Raw genomic sequence first — 22,198 nt, 5'->3', positions numbered from 1 at the left:
ATCTCACCTCGAGATAATTACTTTAAAGAAGTATGAGAGAAACGTCTTTTAATTGACTCTTACTGCTACAAGTGGAGAAAAACCTGAATTCACATCTCAAATTCCTCAGCAACGTTCTGAGCCAATGTACAGAGCATATTCGTCCCTTTCGGCCCATGTCTAATCCTCTCCTAATTCTACACCAGTAATCCTGTATCTGAGCTGAGATGTGATCTTTAAAAGGGAGTGCGAAAAGAGGTTTGCTGCCAAGGCTGTGAGGAAAAAGTACTTATTTGATAACCTTATTGTAAATGCAATTTCCTGAAAAGGTGGGAAAGCATATTTGTAGCAATATACAATAAAGAAAAAGGGGACATGGGGGCATCAATTCAGTGCAGCCTCATGTTTTCTTCTCAACAAGGTTTGCTGGCTATAATTTAATCAGAGCTCTAGGGATGGACCAAAGACAGCAACAAATCAGAAACTGGTCAAGCATCAAGTTGAGAAAACATTTTGAGGAAGGCCTGTTTTTTTTTTCTTGTGTCTTAGATAGGGATGTTCCCCAATGCAAGACAGTATTTCAAAAAGCACATATCATAATACTTGATGTGGATTCATTACATTCGAGCATTAGAACATTGTGACAACAATAAAATATACACTACTGTAATTGCAAAGTGAACACCGGTAGTTTCCTTTTTGTCACAGATTAAACATTTAGCATAAATGTGTTTTTCTAAGACTTGGTTGAGTAGCATATGTAATTGAATACCTCAAAAATTACCCAAGATTACAACAACTGTGCTTGTTACTGTAAGTAAGAACAATAAAACGTTGTGAGTAAAAAGCCAGTACTTTATCACCGTAATACATGTACTCAGCCAGAATAAACAATGTAAACATGTGGAACCTGAAAATTCAATCTAGAACCGAGAAACAGCGATATTCATTTCTAACCCTTTTCTGTTTCATTCTTTTTCAAATTAGTATATTTTCTAAAAAGTTGCTCTCGGTGTCACAAATTGCTGCAGATTGGTTTACATTGGAGTTACCTGAAAGCCCAGTTCTTCTTTTAAAGTCCAGGTAAAGTGAATTCAGGGATTTGTTTCAAAACATTCTAAATGTCGGAAACTGATTGTTGAAAACATGTTACAAAGACCCTTTACTATATAGTAATGAATTGTGGAGTTAGACGGTTGACTGTTTTCTCACCATTTTCTTGTTTTAAGATTTTTGGGCAGGCCTAAAACCATAGCTCAATGATGCAATGGAGCTACACTCAGCATAACCCCGCCCCTGACAATGTAGCAGTATAAAAATGAGAAGCATCATTAGCATAGTCCTGCAATTGGGCGTGGCCTCCGCTCCTCCAGCGGACACGACCCCAGTGTTTCAGCTCAGAGAATACTGTGCATTTTTTCAAGTTTTTGAGAATTTCTGTTACATACTTACCAATTTCTTTGGTCATTCAAATTTGGTCAGGTTTTTAATAAGACATTTTTCTGTGATGTGACAAACTCAGAACACATTTTAATTATCACTTTACCTGGACTTTAAAGATGCTAAAGGATGTCTTTGGTGTCAATATTATATACTGATTGTCTGTATTTAATGACCTGGGAAACATGTTGAAAGACAAATGTCCTTAAACAAATAGATGCTTATTCACACCTGTTGTGATTTGCCTGAAGGCAAAAGTTCCTAATCACTGCCAGAAGGGGAAGCAAAGATATTTGGTATAGAAAATGTAGGACTTTACAGCATTTCATCACAAGATGATTCCTGGATGCAAAAGGATCCTAGATTGATGGTAACAGTTCAAACATATCTGACAATGAAATTTCCCTTAAAGCATTGTCATTGATTATTCACATTGATTATTTTGAGACAAATGCTGGGTGATGCTTATTAAGATCATTATAGAAGCTGTGATGAATATGGCTGCTGGCTGAGTGAGAGGCTCAGCACAGACCCTGATACATCTCCACGCTCCTTTTATTCCTTAAGAATGGTCTGTTTAATTATTTATGGTATAACGTCACCATGAAGGCGCAGCGCTGTTCGTTTATTTTGCCTCTGGGCACATTACCCTTGTCATGCAGGGTCACTATCATTTGGCTATTTCTCGCTGGGCTCCATGTCTTCTCATCTTTTCTCTGAATATTTTCTTCCCCTCAAGGAGAGACAGTGCGCTCAGAGTAGAAGGGTGCAGCAACATCAGTGCTCTTATGCTGAAATCAGAATGACTGGTCACCAGAATAACACCTCTGCAAAGGAATGAAAAGGGACAATGTCATAATACTCAAGGAGCATTTTGTTTTTTTGACTTTAAGCAGCATATCCTTAATTTAGGAACCACATAAATATTTTGGATTTTTAGGACTATCAACAACAAGTGTATATGTCTCAAAGTGTCCTTGGGCAAAATCAATGAACCTCAAGTTGCTTCTGATGTAAAAGCCAGCGCCTTCTATGGCAGCTCTGTCGCCGGTGTGTGTTTGTGTGTGTAAATGGGAGGCGAATTGTAAGGTGCCTTGTCAGTTACGGTAGAAAAGTACTGCATAAGTGCTGTCCATCTACCATTTCTTTCTCACGTTTGCCGAGAGAGAGAGAGACTTCTGGAATTAGTAACAAGCAATAAGTCCCTTTGTCTGATTTAAAACTACTGTGTGTAGGATCATTGTATATTGTGACACTGAAGCTGAAATATGATTGAACTTAAAATGTACATGAGCACATGCATGGTGCATTAGAAGAAATCAAAAAAAGACAAATATGCAGAAGAATAGAATAGAATTTCTTGTATATTGCCACAAAAAAAAAAAATCCAGTCTCTCCAATCAACGGTATTCAGATGTTCAGTATACATAAACAGTCACTGCAAGGAGAAGGAGCATGAGTTACCACATCCTCCCAGACAGTCTGGGGATTTGAACCATTCAAGCGCTGACAGTGCTGTTTTGAAGTTTGAATTGAAATATTTCATCTTTCAGAATGCCACTCCAACTTCTGCACCAACAAATGTTTACATTTTCAAACTCATGCAAGGAAATCATCACTGTGATTAAATGACCCTGGTGGTATTGACAGTTTACTGACCTTCTCTTAATCTTCCCAAACCACTGGCTTTTGTAGTGGTTGATTACCACCATCCCTTGATTGTCTTTACATTTCCCTACACAGCAAACAGTCTACATAGGTAATATTGATATGTATTAAATTTGAATGCAGTGTTTATTAAACTCAAGATTATACAAAGGGGGGGGGGTGGCACCTGTTTGTCTGTTTATGATAGAATTTCAATATTATAATATAATAACAATAATATAACTTCAGTGTTAGGATAAATAGTCTTACCAAAGATGTAAAGGAAGAAATTAAAAGCACCAATGTCCTTCTTGCTTTGAGAAAATGAACTGCAGTTCTGGAGGACAGAGAATGTTCACCAGAAAGATGCAACTCCAGTAGACAGAAGCCTTCAACAGATTGGTGGGAGTGAAGGACAGGGGACTAATTGTCACACAAAGCTTTTTTAAAAAAAGAGAGAGAGAGAGAGAAATTCAAGGTATGTTAAAACCTTTCACGGAGTCTTTCCCTTATCTTTCTTAAAGGGACTTTCATTTTCATCCATCCATCACAGAAATGATGCCATTTTGAAAAACGAACATTTGCTGATGTAGCTTCAAGTGGTTTTCACTTAAAATGCAACACATTAAAACAAAACCAAAAAAGGACAAACATTATAAGACAGTAAAAGGACAGTAGACGATAAAAAATACCCAATGGAAGGTAAAAGCGAGAGAGACCAGAAAGACTGAACAAATTAGAGAATAGATTAAGGAAGAGAATAAAATTGTTGTTAATATTCAGATTTTATATTTCTATACCCTTTTATATATTTGTTGTTCTTCATATCATATCAGAATCTGATTCTACATGTGGTGGTAGCTGACGGTGGTATCATTCTTTGCCCTCTCTTTATTCGGAAGTTTTTGCAGGTCCGTGAACACAGCAGAGGCAACACTCATCATGAGCTGCTTTTAATCCCTCTGCAGCAGTTTAAGTTGCAGCCTGGATTATTGATGAAATGATCTGCTCATAGCTGATCAGATTAATGGATGAGAGGAGAAGCAGAGTGCAGAGTGAGTAAATGCAAACTTTTAGAACCAGTTTAATGAATGGTTAAGTTTCACCTGATGTTCTGCTGCTCTGTGTGTGACAACAGTATGTTATGCTGTGCAGTGAATAACTGCACGGTGTATATATTTCAATAGAGCTAGAAAATCAATTTGTGTCAGCCCGCCACAAATAAATAAAAATGATGCAAAGCCTGCTTCTGATCAGGCATTTGTCATTATGACATTTTGATAGGTTGTACAACTTACCAAGTACTCAGCAACCAGTGCCAATAGCCATCACTGGGCTAAATCCCTCTAGTTTTGAAATAGTAATAAGCAAAATAACAAAACTCAGAACATAACATTATGTTCCCTTACAAACTGACTAACTGAGCTTTAGTGTCTGATAGGCTGTGTTCATGCTGAGCCAATGCCAGCAACATGAAGCGGCTGCTTAGTCAAGCAGGCACATCGTGGTAAAATTCAGTATACTCGTCCAGTCCAGCGTTTAGTTTAATATCAAACCGGTTTGGAAAGTTTTACACCGGCCCAACATCACGCTTTGCCAGCTGAGTTGTAATCTGAGTTTTAAATAACCTCAAATAATCATCAGGCTCCTGCACAATCTTCCAAAAAATCCTTGCTGTTGAGCTCTCACTGATGCAGAGCGCGAACACGTTACAGATCTGTGCTTTAAAGTTTGCAACAGCATGGCAGAATTTATTGACTTTACCCAGCTTAAAACTTTGTCATTGTTTCTGCCAAATACATAATTGCCAGGCAACAAGCTTTCCTCTCAACAGTAATTAGGTTATTAATATTTATTTGTTTAGTTATGTGTTATCCATTTATTGCTTAGCAACAGAATTCATATCAGGATGTAATAACTGGATCAATAGAGCTTTCAAAAGAGTTTTTGTTGTTCATTTTTAGTGAGGTCGTTCTGTACCTAGAGAGCTGAGAAATATGTCAGAAATGAATATTAGCACTAAATTTGTGGTGTGAAACATCACATCGAGCCATTTTCTAACTATGCTGGAATATTTGATTTTTGAATGAAGGTAAAGCCTGTACACCTTTTCATTCGTCGCTGCAGAAATTCCCCTGGGTTTTTTTCTCTTGATGTATCCTCAGAGCTTTTCAAAAGTACTCGTATATGGGTCACTTGATAGTATGATAAATGAGGAAGAGGTGCACCAAGGGACATTAGTGTTGAATCTTGGGAGGTAGTGGTAGTCCCAAAGCAATGTTCGCTGTGGGCTTAGCCCAACTTCCCTCCCCAAGGAAATGTGTCACTAATATAGTCTCCAAGTTTGAAAATAATTGTTATCTCTAGGTTAAGCTCGCACAGGCACGTGTAGTGCTGTATTTTGGAGAGGCCACAAAATGCTTAATTGGAGTGGTCTTGAACAGTGACATCAGTTTTCCTTGGGTTACTCTGATGTCACAACCTTTTTTGCAGATATTGTATATCCTGTGGGAAATTGTTTAATTTATTTCACAGGGTAAAAATGTGATCTGTGATCTAACAAGCCAGAACCAAATGATGAAGTCGCTTTTTTCTCTCTTCCTGTCCCAGTTATCCTCTCTATGCTTTGTGTCTTTCCTCTCGTTTGACCCATTATCCCTCCGTCACTCTATTTTTCACTGTCTCTCTAAGTATCTCTCCCTAACCCCTCTTCTTTCTCTCTCACTTTCCCAGAGGCTGGTCCTTGCACTCTTAACACAACGCTTCATTAAAGTAATGCTTAACAACATTGTTTCACTCACTCTTGCTGTAGCCATACCTGTGTGTATGTGCATATGTGCACAGTGTGGAAAGCCAAGCAGGTTCTGCACCTATTGAGATGGCCAAGACTGAAAGAGAGTCCCCTGAGGCACATTGCATATGCCAGTCCCTTTCAGAGTAGGACCTGAATGTGGCTGCCCAGGAATGTGTTCCAGTTTTAGACTCACTGGTGAAAGTCGGCAGGTTTGGAGGAAAAAAGAACATGTGATGGTTTTATAATTTTTGAAGCTTGTCCCTGGTCTGGCACAGTAATATAATGGACAGGAAGGAAAATGAATTTTCAGCTCAGTTTATTATAATGGACCCCAGCTCCTCTTACTTCTACTACTTTAAGTGCTGATAGTGGTCGGTGTGATGGTAAATTGGTAATTTATTATTCATATTTTTTTTTATTGTTTATGATCAAAGTGTTAATTGTCGGTAAAAAGTATTTATCTGCAAGCTGCAGTTTAGTAATAAAGATGAAGTTAAGCCAAAGCATAAAGTTTATCGCTCTGAAAAGCACTTTAAAGGAAGATTGTGCTGCGGATAAATTTGACCTTGAATAAAATCATCACAGACCACTTGAACAGTTGATCACAGAAATAAAAGGGAGACACAGCTAGTTTAGCATTAAACTTTTTTCTCTGCTGATAGAAAAAGTATACTGCTGACAGTAAAATCCTCAAAATCACACCTTTAAACCATCTGATCTGAGGAGCTGTTTTATACTGGAGGAAATTTAAAAGTGCATTTTCTACTGTACTTGAGTATACTATTTTGAGGTACTTGTACTCAACTTGAATATTCCAGTCTTATGATACTTTAGACTAGACCTTAACCAGCTATACAAATGAAATGCTACTGATGCATTGCTTCATCATAATTAACAACTGACTATAGTTCATATTGCAGTCTTACATAAAAACTTGTTTTTAATGTTGTTCAGAATACAGATGTACAGAATATAACATCAACAATTATGGATTATCATGTTGCTTTTCTGCAGCCCTAAGGCCACATTGTTAATATATATATATATATATATATATATATATATATATATATATATATATATATATATTTAAAAATATAACTGTAAAGAAAAATGACAGTACATACCTAAGCTACATCAGACTCCCTATATTCACAATGTTATAGAGGTTTTGTTTTATTCTACACAAACATTGTTGTTATGCTTTTTACAGTTTAACCAAGAAGACTAAATAAAGACCCCACATACACCTGTTACTAATGAGCTAAACCATTCATTATTATTGGCTATATAAAAATACAGTATGTTGTGATAGATTAAACTTAAACTTTGGCTGTTAACATCTTACAAAAAAAAATAGCGGCTAGTTGGGGCCCCTAAATTCCAAATTCTTGTGAATGATGTCATTTAAAAAACAGATTGTGGCCCAGAGAGGTAAAATTATCCATTATTTTACAACAAAAAAAGATAAGATATAGGTAACGTAAAATATAAGATACAACTTATTTAACCATGCTTATTTTATAATTTTAAACAAGATCCCAAATTTATCAAGTGACCCTTTAAAGTGGGCCAACCCCTAGGCAGGGAACAACTGGGAGAAAAATGCGAAATTCCACTTAAAGTGGAGCTCTCCCTTAACCAGCCATGAAAATTAAATGCTACCAATGCATTGCTGCATCATAGTCAAAAAATCAAAAATGATTTTATTTACTTTCTTGGGCATTTTTATGTGGAACCAGTGCCTTTATATATAATACTTTAAGATGGTTTAGCTGAAAATACTTATGCACTTTTACTTAAGTAAGATTTTGAATACAGGCCCTCTGCTTTTAGTGGAGTGTATTTATATTTTATATTGTATTGGTAAATTTACCTATGTTAAAGATTTAGGTTCTTCGTACACCACTGCTTTTATGTTGTGCACTTAAGTTGTTTAAAGCAGTATTTAGATATTTGCAAAAAGCTTACAAGAGCAAAGAAAGACCATGTGCCTTTTCTTTCAGTATGAATGCATTCAGCCTGCAGCCTGCAGCCAGCACAGTACAGGATATTATAAGAGAAACTCAGAGACTGTTAAGTCTGGACATCCTGTGTTGAAACGTAAGCCTCTGTTGAGGTGTAAAGTCAGTGCAGATGTTTTTGGCTTCTGAAATTGAAATTGTATACATATAAAAGGGACACATAATTTGCAGGAGGGAAGTCTTGAAGTTTTTAAATTAGTGTGGATAAAAAAATCTAACTTTGCTAGTATATATGGCAAGTCCCAAATATTTTCCACTGTTTATCATTACCAGCACACACAGTGTAAAAATAAGGTTTAGCTCCAAAAAAGTAACATCCAATACAGTTAAGAATTTGAAGGCGCACATAACTGAAGACACGTCATTTCATGATCAGCCAGTATATATTTTTTTCTCAAATTGGCTGAGCTGCCAGTTTTATTAACTGTCAAAATAAATATACAGGCTGCATAACTGGGAGGTGGCACTTTGCATCTAAACCAGTTATTGATCTTTTGAGCAAGCTGCTGCAAATTGATTACCTTGATAAGGTGGGAAGGCTGCAGTAGGCTAAAACCTTGGTGGGGTAATACAGCATAAGTGCTTTGGAGCAATGCTTTCAGTAGTGTTCTCAGGTTAACATTTGATTGAACAAGACATCAGAGCCAGTACATTGAATCAACATGTTGTCATGTGGCTTATACAGTCGAGGCTCCAGTAACATCTGAAACATACTGTAAAAAGATAGAGCTAAAATAAAAAATATATATATATATATATATATATATATATATATATATATATATGACAAAAGATGATATGTTGTGGTTATGAAGCTATAGCTTTCCAGAGATGTTGTATTCACTTTGAGAAAGTCATTTTTTTTCTTTTAGGAAATAGCAACTAAACCTAAATGGAAATACATAGGAAACAATGAGCTGTTGCTGTCTATGTGTCGGCTCGACTAGCATCACAGTAAAGTCAAGTAGATTTAGACAACAAAAAAAAGTTAAACCATAACCAATCTCAGGGGCAGATATAATAAGCCTTAAATGCCATTTTTTCTGACTTAGGTATTTGGCAATAGAGAGGTGCAGAAATGAGTCCTAAAACCTGGAAATGAGTTAGCATTTCAGAACTCCCAGTTCTCTCGTCTTGAAGTCTGTTGTTTTTTCGATCAGGTTTTTGGTTAGATGCCTGAAATAAGATCTTGTGGTTACACAAGGTTAAGATATTTTCATGTTTTGTTCCACAAGATAGAATAAGACCTATTTGTAAATTTTGAAGCTTTTACATGTCTTAAAAATGACAGTTGCTAACAAGTGGCTAAATGAGGATACAGAGCGTCACTACCCCGAACTTTGCTTTATAGCCTTCTTGTGGTATTGATGTCAAAGTCATGCAACCTAACTGTAGTTTGTTTATAATCAAATGTTTCACACCTTTTATATCTGGTGATAAACTTTACTTTGCCACTTTTGTTTTCTGCAGTAATCTAAATACAATGGGAAAGTGCCATTAGCTTTTGTGGGAACCAGGGCGGTTTTAACTCCAGTAAGAGTAGTCATAGCTCAGGTAAGGTTTGTGTTAAGGCTCACTAAATTTCATAAATACAGCCATAATAATGATAAGATTCAACCCCCCAAAAAATCTCTGAACTTTAAAACAAATTAAAAGTATTCTTTCTACCCTGCAGCAACCTTCCAACTCCGGGATTCAGTACAGTAAATCTGTGAACATGATACAGAACATTGAAACAATTAGAAATCCCTTGAATGAAAAAAAGTACAATTTTGATCTGTTAATCATTTCAGCCATTTATAAAGGATAAATGCAAAATATTTACTGGTTCTAGCTACTCAAATGTGAGAATTTGTTGTCTTCATCTTATTACATCAGTATAAATCAAATAGATTTGAGCAAAACTAATTGCTAGTTGCTAGTGCAGATTTCACCTTGGGCTTTGGAGAGAAAGATAGGCATATCAAATGAATAAATAAATACTACAAAGATTAGTGTTGGTAGTATAAGTACATTAAGTAACTAAAACAAACTAAAATGTTGGGTGTCACTGAGAAGATTTTTTGTCCATTTAGAGCAGGTATTGGTTCCTGTGCACCGCTTAACAATGCTTGGCAACAGCATTAGTCCCGCCCCGGGCGCTCATTGGTCCTTTTTTTTTCTTTTTCAAGAACTACAGACCAGTGTTTCATGTCACAATGCCAGACACAGTAATTGCCAATTAATTGACTTGATAATGACAATAAAATTTATAATAAAATGGTTTGCCAGCTGCAGCACTGTGTGTTATTGGATTTGCTAATGAATGTGCTCCTACTCTGTTTTTTGATATTAGACAGAATTGTCAACTCCCTACTTTCCATCTTCAGTCTGGCTTTGCGTCCTCTGTAACAGATTTCTATAAAGAAAGGGGATTTGATTTTCCTTAACCAGTCATTATAGACCCATGTACTCCCCAGAATCTAGTCACTTTAAGACCACAATGATGCGTAGTCATGCCAAAATACCTGTTTTGCTGGAGTTTTGAGCGTGATGCAGAGAGAAGTAAAACAAAGTGATGATGGGTGATGCTGAGAAGAAATGTCAATGTAGCACAGCCTCGATAGCAGTACCTATCTTAACTTTAGTGCTCGTCATTGTTATTGTTACTTCTCATTGGATGCGACACAACTCTTGTTTTGTTTTTTTAACAGCTTTTTATTGAATTTTCATTCCAAAGCATATTTGTATGCTGTTAATTAATGTATTTATAAATGTGGGACAAATTCACGATACAAATGAATATACCCGTGAGGATACATTTATATGCCTTTATTCCATCAAGAATTCTTCTTTATAGGTCCTGTTCTCTCTTTTCATTTGAGGATCTTGCAACCACTGTATATGCATATAGAGCCTTGGATACCTTATTATATACGTGACCCTAACATAACGAACCCTCTGGTATTCCCTGTGCAGTATGGTTTATAGTACAGTATATTACATCTATAAGTGCTTTTATTTCCCTCAATGCCGCACATGCTGAAATTGCCTGAGCACATTTTACTCATGCCCCTGCACTCAGGAACAGCTGGAAAGATCCTATCATGTATGCATATATATTTGCATAATTGTTAATATACCTCACAGCATTGCATTAAAATTTAAATTTCTAACCACAAACAGAGAGCAGAGGGGAGCACGATGCTCAACAGACAAATGCAGGCAGAGAGAAAGTTGATACCATTTGCATAGCAGTGAAGTGACATCAAGGAAGGCTGCAAGGCATTGTTGGTCCACAAAGTATTCTTTCACTATATGAGCGCACATCCAACAGTTAGTGTAGCTTAGCATGCACATGAGGCAGGTGTATGTGCTGAAGGGCTATTTTAACACAGGAGTCAAGCACTAATTAGCTTCTCCACATCAGCATGAACAAATTGTCAAGGGGTGAGTGGTTGGGAGTAACACCCCAAAGGTTTCCTAAATAACAAGCAAATCAAAACATCCATGTATGCAGTTTTCTTGTTTCTCTGTTGTTGTGGAACAATATTCACTTTCATTATCAAACCACATATTTTTTTCTCAGTGTCCCTGGTAATAACAAATGGCCCCTTTTCTCAATAAGTTGGTAGGAAGGCAACATATCTCGCTATTTTGAGAAGACGTTCCAAGGACTTTCATTTTCAGTGCCTTCAGGAGATAAAAATGTCTGTCATTTGTACAGCAAAAGCGTCTGTGGTTATTATAGCTTTCATCTGCAGCCCTGCTTTTCATCACAATGCATCTATATTGAACATTAATAGCATTTTAGTCTATAAAGCTGTATAGTACGTGGCTGTGTACATGGAACGATGTTTGTGCATAAATGGAAATAGAAGCAGAAAATAGTTCTGTCCAATAGATGGCCTGATAGTTATCCACCTACTAAACTCCTGCATATGTTGGCATCCACAATATCCCTCTACAGTTTCTTAGCATATAAAGTCACTTCAAGAGATCTAAAAATATTTTGAGTCATCCATATGTTCATAGTAATGATGGGATTCTATTGCTACTGTTGTTAAAGTGATATTTTTAATGACAAAGCATGACAGAGGTCGCTCTTAGTGATTAACCAATGAAATTATAACCTGAATCTGCAGCCCCTTTCATCATCCATCACTGTTAGTATTCATATCTATGAAAAGGAATGCACTGTTATTGGTATATAACCCATGTAATGTTGAGGCAGGAGGCTTTGATCATGTCAACTACGCGTTGTAGGCTGTCATCAAATCACAAGAGCAAAGGAGGACGTCAGGTGTAGTGGAAAAATTGTCAAAGTCTGTGTAGATCAGGGTCATGGATGGATCAAACAAACACATGACTCTTACCCTGTAGACCACAATGTATGTCCCACGTAAGTCCAAGTGAACTTGCAAGGTACATATGTCATATGCCATCCTTTTTATGTAATATGATGACGCCCAATCATGGCTCCTTACTGAAACTTAACCTAGCCAGTGGGGGCACAAATTTGCAACATAGCATGGTGCATATTTGTAAGATATATAAACCATGTGAATAAATGTTTGGGCAGTTTCATAGGAACCATTGTTTCAAGATATGCTCCTGCATCACTGATATTTCTTGCAAGTTTGACCTCTTATTTATCTGCTGTGCAACTGTTTTGGTTGACTCTCTCATAGCGTTGTTTTCGGTCATGAAAAAGCGGAGGGAAAGAGCTTTAAAAACCCATTTTGCCAGCCAGATATTTCCCTTAGGTGTTGGTAGAGACCAAAAATAGAGCTAACAGAAAGTGATTATTGGTCTTACATTCACCAGGTCACCAGAAATATTTCAAATAAATGATTATGCTGCTCTGTGTAACTGCTGGATTTGTAAACAGGTAATATGTTTGCCACATCATTTTAAAATGGGATGATATATTAGTGTTGTTTTCATGACTTGTTTCTAGTGCCTTAAAGAACACTGAACAATTGTGTAGCTAAATTTAAAGCAGCAATGCTGAGAGTGAGCAAGTGACAGATACCATAGCAAAACTGTGGTTATCTATTACACACTCAGCAGGGCAGTCTTTGTTGAGTGTATGGCCTTTTGCCCCTTTTAGTCTCCCTCTTCCTTTCTGCACATCTCCTTTTTAACATTGATTCAAATATCACAATGCCACTCAACTCTAAAACCGAGATTCTTTTCAGCTATCCATGAACAATATGAAGTTTTTAGAGGTCCTTTTCAGCCAGAGAGGAGCATAGGTCAGGCAAAACTATGTAAAAGAATTAAGGATTTATTCAGTGTTAGAGATGAAAGGACCTCTGGTTTCATCCAATGGACTTGAGCAATTACTAATACTTAGTAAAACACAGCAAAAATCTGGTTAAACCTAATTCTAAATACATTGTTGGCTATTCGTCTTTCTAGCTCATCTGAATCATGCAGGGCTGAAAGGGAGTTTATCCTGTCAGACAGTAAAAGTAAAAGATAAACTCATTCAGCGGCCAGTCTGGAGACCGACAGCTGTCATTTAGTTTAAAATGCTAAAACGTTTTTACACTGATGACCGATGTAAATAAATCTACTACTTCCCTACAATATGTGGAAGAATTTGAATTTCATTATGTTTATTTTTAGAGCAATGAAACTAAAATGTTAGTTTGAGTTAATACACAAAATAAATGCACAGTTTCATAATTATTACATAATACATTCATGATACATTCAACACAAAGACAAAAAGCTAGTCAGACACAAGTGAGTGGTGCAAATAATAATATATAAAAAATGTGAAATTCTCAAATGACAAATCCTTTATTTGTAATAATATTGTTTAGAAACAGATAAATAGATCTTCCTCAGTATGCCATTTAATTATTTCTCATTTATTTCTTTTGAAGTCTGAAAAATAAAAAGAGATATTCCTCGCTTTGATGAGAAATATTTCTCACATGCTCATTCTGATTGCTGCTGTGCACATCAGTTTTGTATTTGTCCTTAATGGCCTCTATCTGGCTGCCAGTACATTTGCTTTGAGAAATAACTGTTGATAATAATGAGAGACCATATGCCTGAGCAATGACACAAGAAGTCATTTGGAATGTCATATCAAACTGATTTGTAGTCTGAACACACACTTATCATGTAATGCAGAAAAAAGGGTACAATTTGATGTACAAACTATACAGGAATTTGGAAGGCTTTGAAAGCACATGTTTTCGTGAGACCAAGAGATGTCGCACAAACCATATATCGTGTATGAATGAGGGCTTGCTGAATTAAACATTAGGGCCGTGGGTGGCATGAAGGTGGAAAGGTTACTAAGTGCCACATCCATCTATGTATGGGTTCAGTTCACCAAGGGAAAAATGTTTTTGTGTAACATTCCCAGAAGCAAATGATTTATAATTACTGCAAGCTCAATATAGTACTATTACATATCAAGGTAGAGTTGATGTCAACCTACAGTACACAAAAGAACCACTGCAATGCAAGACATGGTTTTAATAGATTATTGAGAACACAACTTTTCATGCTAAGCGTCAATCTTTGAAGTTTTTAAACTAGTTTTCTTTCTTTTTTTCTTTCAAGAAAGAACGAAAAAATTGCTTTTTATTGTTGGGTTAAGGTTGGGCTCGCACTGAAAAGCAGCATGAGGCTTGTATTTTCTTGGCGTTATAGGAGATTGTTGTAAGTTGTAAGAGAGCACTCCTGTTTGCTGTCTCTGTCATGTCAAAGCTGGGTGCAATATTATGCTAACAGATAACAAGCTTACAGTATTTAGGTGAAAACTTTGACAATAACCTCTAGCTCATAGTAGTTTTTATTTTAAATTATCCTTTATATTCTTCAGTTTTCTTTATATACCTGAAGTTGCAAATTGAAAGCAACAGATATTTGTAGCTCCTACCTGTAGAGAGAGGGATATGGAAGAGAGATGCGCAGAGATAATGAATTAAAGTTGTACCAACATGAACTTTTTTTTTTTGTATATTAGTTTTACTATCCAATTAATCCTTTGTATTTAGTCTATGTAAAAGTGACACATAACAATACCCTATAGTCCAACGTGACATCTTAAACTTGCTTGTTACTTCCAACCAAAAACATCTAAAAATAGAATTTGTTGAATATACAATAATACAAAACAAAAAAGCAGCACATTATCAAATTTCAGATCATGGAACTAGCAAAGTTTGGGCATTTTTGCTTAGCAGTTAGTCCTTCCTAGGTCCCATCCCTTTTCACTCTGTGCTCCAATAACAGTTGAGCTAGCTTGTTACCTGCCAGGACCTCTATCTGCTTTCGTCTGTGCTGTTATACTTTGGTATGCTATGTGCTAGGCTTGTCTATGTTTAGAAGAAAACCAAATTTTGAGGATGGTAAAAATATGTGGCTTGGTGACAAGCCCAATCTTCACAGACACATTACTGTATTGTATAATCATAGCTTAAGTTAGCTAACTTTAGCAAAACACGGGTAGATGAGTATCTACATCAAGAAGAGTTGGTTAGTTAGTTAGTTAGGTAGTTGCAAAAAAAAAGATGTGTCTTAATGGAATGTCAAAAGTTAAAAGTGTCTTTGTGCATGACACGTGCAGTCGTGCGAAGACAATTACACAGTGTGTTTGCACGCTGTTACATGGGAATATAAAAGTATTTGTTCAGTTTTGATTCTGTAGTCTTGGGGATGAAAAAACGAGAGTGTCTGAGACCTCATTCATGATTTGTCTGTCAGGAAGATGTTGCAAAGAGTTGCATAACCCTCAGCAGGCAGTTGAGCAAAGATTTGAATTTGATTCATGCACAAAGGACTTGAAACAGATGACTTTTACTGAGTTGGTTATTCCTGGATGAATAAAAGAAGAAACATTTATGTAACAGTGGCTTAGACACAGCTATATGTTTTGAATTGGTCAAGGTCTGAAGAACAGGGTTCATTTCAACAAAAGGGGTTTGGTGGTAGAAAGAAAGGCCAAGGATCAGCGGGTGCAATATAGTCTCTGATGCTCCACTTTGGCACAAAAGATTCTCAATATAACACACAAATATACACACAATACATGTGTCTTTTCCAATCCAACATGTAAATTAATTAATGTTAATCAAGAATGGTCAGGTGTCTTAATGGTATGAACTACGCCATTAAGACAAATGACATTATAAAAAGATTGTTTTAATGACTGGAAATTTGCTTGCAATGTGTGTTTACTTTATGTAACACAGAAAGACTCCCTTATGCACGTCACTTTTAATTTCACAAGATACAGAGTTGAGGCACGCTAAGTTTGAATAGGTCCCATCACAGTGCAGAAAATAAGCAACCAGCTCATTGCATTATCCCTTCAGCGTTATTAACATGCTGCAGCACACATGAAACCTGATTAATAATTAAATCTTTATCTATTTAGCAAAATGCTGTCAGTCAGATGGAGGCAGTATACATTATGCAGATTGGACATTGCCTTTCAAGGAGAACTAATGTGCCATGGTGCAGTCAGCCACCGTGATATCTATATATGTTGACATTTTCATTTAGAGGAGAGAAAACGGTAGGTCTGTCGCTTTGTGCCACTGTTCTAGGGGTGAAAGGAAGATTTCCTTTTGGGGATTTGGTCTCACTTTCAATAATTTTTAAAATCGTGCATTAAGTTAGATGTTCCTTCGCCAGTAGACTGTATTATAGTTCTTAAGAACTTGGAGAAGAATTCATGAATGCAACCGCTTTTGTGGACACCAACAGAAAATAGTTTGTCAATTGTAAATTCAGAGGTCATTTCGAAAAGGTTAATCTAATTTGGAATATGTTAGTATGTGCTATTAAAATTAATACCGTTATTCATATTCAAAAAGCTGAGGTAAAGAAATTACTGGAGGGATCAGTGGCCTCCGGTGCAGAAGGCACTGATGTAAGGGAGGAGTTGCATCGTTCCTTTCATTAAAATGAATATAGCCTGGCGTCTGTCCTCACTATCTTCTCCAGAGATGTATCCAAATATAATTATACTTTTCCAGGTGAGGGGGCCCAGGAGCTCAGTGCTGACTGAGGAAATTACACTAGCACACTTTGATATAAGCAGAAAAAAAAATTGGGCCAGATGAGTGAGTCATTGATGAGTGAGTCCAGAGGTGCTGTCATATGGACAAGCTAATAGACCATCACCATCTCAAATACAGTATGCTCAAAAATAGTGAAGGTGTGAGGTAAACTTGACCAGAAAGTACTAACCACGGATGAGATTTTTGTCTATCGATTTTAATTATATTGTCATCTAACACATACAAAATGTTTTAAACCATCTGCACAAAGAGTTTGACATGCTCCTGACCAGAATTAAGATTTATTTGTCTATTTATTGCCATGTTTTTTAATTATAACTTGTTTGAATCTGCCTAAGCTTTATTAAATGTTCAGCTGGCAAATAGCCCAAATTGTTAAACCACATTTAACCATTTGATTACTTCATCTTTAACCCAAAGGCAAAAGTCAGCATTTAAATTTTAAAAGAAAAAATGACTTGACTTTTATAGATTGATAATTATCCATAATACCTGATATAATTTTTTTTAAATTGTGAACATTTTTAAAATTGCTTTGCCCAATGTCACAGTCTTTTGAAGGCCTTTCAAACTATGCCTGCAAACCTGAAAATCTAATGATCTAATGCAACACATTTTTCACATAAAGCCCTGAAAGGTCAATCAAATTAACCGTATGTATAAAATCAGTTCAGGAAAAGTACATTTGCTTTCCTTGAGCCCTCACTTGAGTGAGATGAACAGATTGTTTACAAGAGTTCTCGAGAGATAGGGGAGTGTGTGACTTCTAACAGAGCTGAATAAGGTGGCATAGATATAACTGTGCTCGTAATAGGTTTTATTATAGGTGCTCATTATGAAGTCAAACAACCTTTTTTGCACCACACAAAGACCTCACAAAGATGGAATCACACCAACGCTTAACATTTTTACCATTGCTGTCTTGTATTTTTCGAACAAATACATTTTGATCTCCAAGTCATCTGTAATTTTCACAATTCTTCTTCAGTTGTGGTATAAATACCCCCCCCCCCCCATCACATTTACTGTATACAGCACACCACATCTATAATACTGAAACATCCAGTTAAGTCCTAATTAAAAACAGCTAAAGAAATCAAATAATGGATTGAAGAATGGGGTAAATAAAAGGAAACAGGCAAGGATAATACAGGAAAACAACCTTTTTCGCCACTCTTAAACTGCCAAGACCCAAAAGTCTTGTTTTACAGTAACAATATTTATTAAACACTCCACTCCTCAAGAGATGTTTCTTGGCAGAAAACAACCATTTTGAACTGCATCAACACCATTTTTTACAATTCACATTCACTAAGCAAGGGTTAGGCTTTTTTTGATCTAGTGTGCATGTGTCCCGTTTTTTTTCTTATTAGTTATTTTTATTCCTCAGCAGCAGTTTAAGTCGCAGTGTGGAAATTTGATTTGTTTATCTGGTCAGGGCAGATTGATGGATGAGAGAAAAGGAAGAGTGTAAGAATGCACGAATGCCATGTTTTAAATGAAGCACGATTAACAGTTTGTTTCACTTTCACTGCCTCTGATGGACTGTTTCTGCGACTGTGACAACAGTACGCCTTCCTGTGAAATGACTAACAACACGCTATATATATTTAAATAGTATTAGAAAATCTACGTGGCAGCAGATGACTTAATTGTGGAAACAAGCCACAAATCAGTGAATGTGTGGGGAAACCCTAATGTTGAACATATCAAAGCATTTCATGGCATATACCTAGCTTTTGTGCTTCTGCGCAGGCGTTAACTGTGGCCAGAAGAATTGTGTTTTATGATTGTATGTCTGTCTGTATAACATCTGTACCCAACTCTGAATGATGCCAGTGTAATCAAATTTGGCAGTTCAATACAATTTGATTAACATTCAGTGTGACAGTGGCTTGTGTGTAATATAAAAAACAAACTAGTGGCACTAAGGACAGATTGCAAATATGCAAGGTTTTTTGCAGACACTAGACATCTAGAGAAAGTCAGTGACGAGATCTTTCTAACTTGCTGTGAGCTGTTAATTCACCACTTCTCAGCAGAAGAGAGAAGACAACATTTTCTTGGAGTCTCTGTGCAAAGTCACTCCTTCTCTGTTCTGCTGTATCATGTCTGCAGCTGCTTGTACCGAAGAGTTGTATAAAAATCAAGAGCGTTTACCCCACTACAAATCTTGGGACCAAAATGTCCACAGAAGTACACTGCGCAGCACACTAATTGCCAAAAAAACCCCAAACAAAACAACAACAGCTCAACTTTAAGCAATATCAGTCTACTGAGGGGGCTCCGACATTCTCAAAATAGTAAATTTTACTCTGTCACTGAATGGTGAGTTTAGAAAATGCTTTGTTATCTATATCATTTTAGCGTACAGTGAGCATTTTGTTGACTATACAATAGATTTTTTGACATTCTGTACTAGTTTAATCAATATACCAATCTATGACTTGTGTCAACATGCAATTCTGACTTATAATCATTTTCTTCCACACATTGTACCATGTAGTTTTTCACATACCATACTTTTCTTTATATAAAACTTTGAATTAAAATTTTAAAAAAAAATTCAAAAAAGCATTCTGACTTTTTATAGAACATTCTAAATTTTGCCTTTTATTGAAACGCTATACAATGACTTTTTTAAATATACTAGATCATGCCTTTTTTTGATGCACTGTACAATGACATCTTCTAATCACACCATTCAGGTTTTTTAGAGTACCATACTCTAACTTTTAAAGTTTATTTTAACACAGTATTTTAATCCATTTTTTTAATATATTACACCATGACTTTTATCAATTTTTTTATAAAATTGATACTACTACTAGTACTACTACTACTACTATACCATGAATTTTTTTTATGCTACCTTGGACAGCTTACTTTCCTATGACTTTTTATGCTGTTGTGGACAACATATTATACTGTGACTTTTTTTGCTATTTTAGACTAATTAAGTTACTTTTTTATCGTATTTTGGACGACTTACTTTACTATGAAATTTTTTATGCTGTTTTGGATGACTATGACATCTTTATGTTATTTTACTTTTTTATGCAGTTTTGGACATATGATGATGATAAGATATTTTTATGCTTTAGGACGACATACTATAGTATGACTTTTTAAAGCCATTTTTTAGGACACACTATACTATGACTTTTTTATGCCATTTTGGACGACACACTATACTATGATTTTTTTATGCCATTTTGGACGACACACTATACTATGACTTTTTTTATGCCATTTTGGACGACACACTTTACTATGACATTTTTATGCCATTTTGGACCATTTCGGAGGACATACCGTACTGTGACTTTTTTATGTTATTTGGACAACAAACTATACTATGATGTTTTGATGCCATTTTAGAACAATTCAGATGACGTTCTGTACTATGACTTTTTATGCCATTTTGGATGACATACTTTACGATGAGGTTTTTATGCCATTTTTGACCATTTTGGATGACATACTGGCTTTTGTTTACTGTTTTGGAGGATATTCTATACTATGACTTTTTCATGCCCTTTAAGATGACATTTTTATGCTGTTTTGGAAGAGATACCATAGTATGACTTTTTATGCCATTTTGGATGACATACTATTCTATAAAATTTTTATGCTGTTTTGGATGACATCCAATATTTTGACTTTGTTATGCCATTTTGGATGACATGCTATACTATGACATTTTTGTGCCCTTCTGGAAGACATACTCTACTGTAGCTTGTTACGCTAATTTGGACGAAATACTAGTATTATTATTTTTTAATGCTATTTTGGATGACATACTACACTATGATTTTTTTATGGCATTTTAAACAACATATATAGTACGACTTTTTTATGACATTTTGATTGACATAGTATACATTGACTTTTTGATGGTATTTTGGACAATATACTATAATATGCCTTTTTTATGCTGTTTTGAACGACATGTTATACTATGACTTTTTTATGCAGTTTTGGATGACATACCATAGTATGACATTTTTGTGCTATTTTTGACGACCTGCTATACTATGACAATTTTAAGCCATTTTGGATGACATACTACATACATTTTAATGCCCTTTTGGGCAACATTCCATAGTATGACTTTTTTTTTTTAAATCCCTTTTGAACAACATACTATCGGATGATTATTTTATGCTATTCTGGAAGACATACAATAATATCACTTTTTCTTAAGCTGTTTTGGACAACATAGTGTAATAATATGACTTTTTTTTGCCATTTTGAACAACATACTATATTATCAATTTTTTCATACCATTTTGAATGACAAACTATACTATGATTTTTTAATGCTATTTTGTATGACAAACTATAGTATGACTTTTATGCCTTTTTTAACAACATGCTATACTATGACTCATTTCATGCCGTTTTGAACAACATCCTATAGTATGACTTTTTTTCATGTGGTTTTGAATGACATACTATACTATGGCTATTTATGCTATTTTGAGAAACATACTATGGTATGACTTTCATGCAGTTTTGGATGACATACTGGACGCTTTGGTTCCTTTTAATTTTTTTCATGCTGACATAATGTATTACAGTTTATTTATTTTTTTTTACATATCATTCATAAGCTTTTTTTCCAACATAGTGAAATGGGTTTTTTCTATACCTAATGTTTTTCAACACGTTAAGTATGACTGTTTTACAATATAATTTACAACGATTTTTTCAACATTGTACTATTAGTGAAACTTTTTTTTTCCCTAAATTTTTACCATCTAGCTCATAAAGTGAAAAAGGAGGCCACATAATACCAGATCTTTTTGGTCAAAAACACGTTTTTTATTAAATCAGAAGAAATGAAAACAAAATCCAAATTTAAACAGCTTCCTTGTACCAAGTGTGTCTGACAAAAATTCTTCTGTGTGACAATAAGGTGAGGAATAATGGCCGGCGGAAGATTTCAAGGCGTTGCAACATTCTGGCTGGCCCTGCACATGTCGAGCTCCTGCTGTACCCATCTGATTGGAGGAGCCCGATAGGATGCTGCTCCAGTCACAGTCTCAAACCTGAAGACAGTTGACACCATCTGAGGCAGACCCAAACCAAAACACAGGACTTCACATCCTCATTTGCACACAGGAAAACTGTAAGAGAAGGTAAGCACAAAGAGAGGTAGTTAGGCATGACCAAAACAAATATACAATATACTATGATATATACGTTCCATTTTGACATTTCAACATGTCAAAATTTGACAATGGCCTTTTTATGCCATTTTGGACCATTTTGGA

At 35.7% G+C, this 22,198-nt stretch overlaps 1 long non-coding RNA gene across 1 annotated transcript in view; it reads left to right on the top strand.

The window, feature by feature from the left end:
- LOC148190008 (uncharacterized) overlaps positions 1–22,198 on the top strand; it is a 114,729-nt gene that overhangs the window by 78,646 nt on the left and 13,885 nt on the right. The window contains exon 4 of the long non-coding RNA XR_015776148.1: positions 21,841–22,063. This is a non-coding gene — a long non-coding RNA (uncharacterized LOC148190008). The remainder of the gene's footprint in view (positions 1–21,840; positions 22,064–22,198) is intronic.

The sequence above is a fragment of the Plectropomus leopardus genome, chromosome 3, assembly GCF_026936395.1.
Source record: "Plectropomus leopardus strain MGB_pleo_1.0 chromosome 3, ASM2693639v1, whole genome shotgun sequence".
In the NCBI taxonomy this organism is placed as follows: Eukaryota; Metazoa; Chordata; class Actinopteri; order Perciformes; family Serranidae; genus Plectropomus; species Plectropomus leopardus.
This window is presented reverse-complemented; position numbering and strand designations above follow the sequence as displayed.